Source organism: Megalops cyprinoides, chromosome 21 (assembly GCF_013368585.1).
Source record: "Megalops cyprinoides isolate fMegCyp1 chromosome 21, fMegCyp1.pri, whole genome shotgun sequence".
In the NCBI taxonomy this organism is placed as follows: Eukaryota; Metazoa; Chordata; class Actinopteri; order Elopiformes; family Megalopidae; genus Megalops; species Megalops cyprinoides.
This window is the reverse complement of record NC_050603.1, coordinates 1,302,381-1,308,035: the sequence shown is the minus strand read 5'-3', so window position 1 is coordinate 1,308,035 and position 5,655 is coordinate 1,302,381.

Sequence of the window (5,655 nt, the reverse complement as noted above, 5' to 3'; positions counted from 1 at the left end):
ATATAACAGGTGAAAAGTGACCGGGCTGCTGGAGTGGTTCACCTGCGGTTATTTATACAGCAGCGGTTGTGTAAACTGTGGGAGTTAGAGCCTGCGGGTCCTGCACAAGGCGGGGCTCCGGGCCCGGCCTGCGGCTTGCGGTCGCAGCTGCTGGGGGTGTTTATGCAGAGAGCAGAGGCAGGCAGACGCAGTCATGCACAGCGCTGATGGAGCATCGTGGTGGTGTGCTCAGGGTGCGTTCGGAACCGTGCTGTTGGGACATCTCGGCCAGGGTGCACATCTGGACCGACCCGCGGGATGAAAACTGGCCCGAATCAGGAGGCGGGACAGGCGGACGGAAGGAAAACATTCTGATGGATTAACATGCGTGCATGCACTTGTGTGCCGGCAGTGGGGAGCGTATCACATGAACAACCTTATTGTGTAACTGGTGTGATTGATATCTTTCCTGATGGTCTTTTAAAGATGGGAAACACATGCAAAGAAAGGTCAGAGGAGACGGGGAGCTTTCAGCCTCCCTGACACAGAGGACAGGAATGTCTCTGAGCACCGCTGCTCATTGGTCGATTCTGTGGGGTCCGTGTTTATCCTGCTGCTGTCAGTGGGATCCAGGGGTCAGTACCCAGCATGCAAGAGTCATCAGTAATAATCAGCATGAATGTGGTCAAAACCCAGGTTTGGACCGAGTTTCTGGATCTCCTCTAATGGTTTGTGCTGAAGGCCCCCCCCCCCAAAACCCCCCTAAAAATGCCCTAAAGTGTTTCTAAAAATACAGCAAGAGTAATTCAGTGACAGGATGTGGAACGCTTTACAAGAGAACACGTCGCCAGGGAGACCCAACATGAACACAGGCTGGAGTTTCTGAATCACTGTTCAATCACCCAGAGCTGATGGATGTGCTTGGCTGCAGAGACAGAAACATCATTTATTTTCCTCCTAGCTGAGCTTTGTCGGCTGGAGAGACCAGCTCTGCGCGGCTTTTTTTCTGGAACGTTCTCTCATCTTTTTGTCTTTAGACACTCCATTAAATGGCCCTTGGAAAGCAGCAGCATTGCTGAAATTAGTCGCCTTATTTCACCGAAGAAGCGTGACTTGGTACGCGGAATGTGCTTTGTTCAGGAGACATCTTCCACGAGTAACAAGAGCAAGATTTATCTGAAGCAGTGCATTTTACTACCAAGCTTTTCCAGGGGGAATCAAAGACACTAAAAATCCACAGGCCAGTCTGGGGAAAAACTCAATATCATTCCCTGACCATTATCAAAGAGGTGATTGAATGAAACTCCTGGAAAGTATTCAAGTACAAAAATAAAGACCACTCTCTCTCTCTCTCTCTCTCTCTCTCTCACACACACACACGCACGCACGCACACACGTGCACACACACACACACGTACATAGTGCGGTGCATGTAGACATTCAGAAGGGGATTAGCAGAGTAAGGCAAACACATCACAGCTTTACCCACATTCTCTCATTCTACCATTTTTACACAGGATGGATGAGAGCAGAGCAAAACTGCTTTTATCAGATGAAAGTCCAGCATTCAAACTCCAGGTACTTAGTGAGTACCTTTCTGATGCTAAGGAATGGGCAGCTGTTCTCTGAGCTCCTCTCTCTCTCTCCCTTTCTCTCTCTGTCATTTAATCAAGTGGAAGGTGCTATTTAGAGAGAAGATATTCACAAGATAATCAGCTGCATTCTTAATGCGAGGTTGAACCACGGCATTCTGGGTAGCGAGCACCCGTCTCGTTCGCAGATGTGAGTGAAAAAGCTGTCAGTCAGACGGCCACGTTCCTTTCCTGATTATACGCTCTCAGCCTGTCGGAGTCTAGGGGAAGTCAGAGTCCTGGAAATAGTCACAGAGACAGAGGAAATAACAGGTTTGGAACAAAGACAGTGATGACGATAGGGTAGCCCCCTCCTCCTAAATGTGGGGGCTTCAGTCCTCGGCGCTGGGCTGTGTGCATCCTATCCCCAAAGCATCGCTTCGCGGCTCAGTTTGGATGGGTGAGTGTTGGCAACATGAGCTGCCTCAGGGCCTTGCCACCCACAGAGCGGTGCTCCCTCGCCATGCCCAGCCAATCAAACGTACCCATTCGCTGTGCTGCCCGACACAGCGTGCAGCTACGAGCGTCATTTCCTTCTTTACGTCACCTGCTTAATTACGCGAGAATGATTACTCACTGAAGTCATATCCCGAGGACCAGCGGGTGAACCCTGAACCAAAACGGCAAGCTTAGGACAAGGCACACAGTTTGATTCATTCTTATAACTGCTTTCTTTCTCTATTTTTGTCTTTTCTTTAGACGTCTATGTGGATGTGGTTGTGTGTGTGCATGCTTATGAGAGTGCATGGTTGTGAGTGTGTGTACGCCTCTTTTGTGTGCACCTGTGACAGTGACCCTGTGAGTAAAAGTAAAATGAATCAAAACAATTATTTATTGATTTTTTGTATTTTATTTATCCTTCATTTAACCAGGAAGGTCCCATTGAGATACAATATGTCTTCTGCCGGGGAGTCCTGGTCAAATGGGCAGCAAAATGAGATAAAAAAAGGTTTCATATAAAGGTACAAAAAGTGACACCACAGAAACATATAAAAACATACAACAAACAGACACAAAACGTACGGGAATCAGGGGCTAAAAAGAATCATGGAACATGACGACACATGTTAAAAGCAATGACATTGTTCTGTAAAAACTGATTTTAAAATATTTCTAAGCATGTTGAGAGAGGGTAAAGATTCCAAGGTAAGTACGCCTTGCAGCTCATTCCAAGCTTGCGGCACATGAAAGGAAAAGGTAGATTTACCCAGCTCTGTTCGGGTGGTTGGGACCATGAGGAGAATTTTCTCTGATGATCTATATACCTACTGGGGCAATATATCAGCAAACTAGATATGTACTGTGGTAATTTACCCAGTAAAGCTTTTGCAATAAAAATTAACATATATAATTAGGCAGCAAAATAAACAAGTATAATAATTTTAAGAAACATGGATAACGAGAAAATACAAAATGTAAATTGAAAAAAAAAAAAACTGTGAGGCCATGCCTTTTAAAAACAATCTGAAAAGCTGGAAGACTGAGCTTTTCTTGTTATCTCTCTCCTTCCCTCCCTTTCTCCCTCCCTCTGTCTCTCCCCCTCTCTCTCTCTCTCTCCCCCTCTCCTTCTCTCCCTCTCCCCTCTCTTTCTCTTTCCCTCACTCCCTCTCCCTCTCTCTCCTTCTCTCTCTCTCTCCTCCTCCTCTCCTCCCAGTGTAACTGATAAAGCGTTGTCTGGAGCACAGTGCAGTGTTGAGTGTGTGTAGTGGGGCTGCTGTCTCTAGGACCGACTGCGTTCGCTTAGCGTGGGCCCGGGGGAACGAGGCAGTCAGGGAGATCAGGTTTAATTAAAACCAGATGGGCAGGTCGAATCCCGGGCCGAGTCAGAGCCGCAGACAGAGGCTGGGAACCAGGGCGTTTGGCTCCGATAAGAATAGAATATTATTATTATCAGTATTATTATTGCTACTGCCATGACAACTACTACACCCAATAAATCATTATTATTTTGCTATTATTACTGTTATTATGTGTAACGGTTACAGAGACAGTTCAGCTGCTGAATCGATGTGTTTTGTTCTGCAAAGCGTCTTGATTTGAAATCAATAGGAGCATCACCGCTCCGCCGGCCTGCACACTGTCCAGCCCTGCTCTGAAGCCTGTTTGGGATGAGAGTTCAGGGCAGTGGCTGCATGGATTTATGCAACCTGTGGACACAGTACACACACACACATACACACACGCACGCGTGCGTGCACACACACACACACGCATACACGCACACACCCACAAACACACACGCACGGATGCACACATCCGCGCACACACACACACGCACACACACAGGGTAATGCTGTTTGTGTGATTTTACATGGTGAAGTCACAGCTTGAATTCAAGACATTCTTAGGGTGGAAACTCAGGGTTACGCTTTGGTTGGACATAACATTTATCAGCCTGCCTGACTCAGGTGGCCGACTTTGTATGATGCTGGTTCATCCAATAAAAAGTTTTCCTTAGCTGAATTTCCAAGAAGTTCCTTTCTGTTCCATTGCATTAACTAGAAAGCCAACATTGCCTTAGCAAAAGAAAACAAGGGGACCATGAAGTACATGTTCACTAGTCAGTAGATGGTGAAACAGTGTAATTGCAGCAAAACCGTTTTTTCTTCGGAAGGAATGTGTGTTTTAAAATGCTTTTGAGTCAAACAGGCAGTCAATCCGTCTGTGTTGATTATCCTAAAAGTGGAAGATGTGAACTTTTAGAAGAGAAGAGGGAACTGCAGGCTGTAAAACCACCCCACCACAGGACAACAGTCCCCTCAATGGCCACTTGCCCTAAAAAGCTAAATTAAATAAAATCCAAAAAATCCTTTTACTTCTGACCCCTACAGGTCTCTTCCTACAGTTTGATCAGGTGTTTGAGAAAAGCAAAAGACTCACATCACATCAGTCATTTTTCAGAGAAATTAAAACCATTTTTAAAAACAAAGCAGCCATACTGTAAATGATGACAGTGTGGTGTAATAGTTCGGTCCAGTCTAATTTTTCAGAGGCAAATCCTACAGGAAATTATCTTTTCTCCAGATCCTGGCCAGGCTGCAGGGCAGAGTAGCTTGACCATAAACCAGATGATCATGGGACTGAATTCCTAGCATCAAGTGTGAAGGAGAAAATAAGTGTTAATTGAGTTCACATGTTTGTAATCTGTATAGGAACCTGCCTATTGGCTAACAAGCCATACCTGCCTAACTGAAGGCTGATTACATACAGGTGCGGCTGGAGAGCAGGAGGAAGGCTCATTTTGTCCCTGCTGTTGGCTTGTGTAGGCTGGTTTCTTTGTCTGTTTGGGTTTTTAAATAAATTATTGAATTTTTTTAGTGTTTGCTCTGCTCATTCTTTATTCAGGAGGACGATTTGGTCTTGTGTAACCGCCACACGTACCGATGTTCCATGTACGGACCACATAGTCGGCTCCGTGGACATCACACTGAAGCTACAAGCGTTCTGATTTGCTGGCTCGTTATAATGATTTTAATGAACTGAGTTTTAAAACCGAGCATCCATAAGAATGGGAATGCATGCAGCAGAAAGGTCCTATCGCCATCCTCCGAGGCGCGGCAGAATATTTGGTCATGACAGAATATCTGTGGTCAGAATTAATCATCGCTGTCGCCTTGAGCGCTGACGGAGAAGCGTGTGTCACAAGCGCGCGTCCTACAGCCCAAAACGGGCCATCTGCCGCGGCTTCGCACCCGGATTGAATCTGTTTAACGAGCCCTCGGAGAGAATGTTCCAACAAATTACAAACTGGAATCGCGCTTCTTTTCTCCTCCACTCGGTTTAGAAACATTTCCCATTTTCATAAGGATCGCGATATTTTTCACCCTCCAAATAACTTTTTTCGTCTGTTTTCACCGTTTCACTCCCCTGGGCTATTGTTCACCTGGCTGCTTTGAACGGAGCCGGTGAGGTAAGAGTAGGGGCGGGGCCAGATGACAGCATCACGCTTCTCAGGTAGACAGGCGACAACCAAACAGGTGACATTTTCCCTCGGAAACACGACTGAATATAAATTGAGTTTTAACTGTTTTTGCGCCTGGTCTGG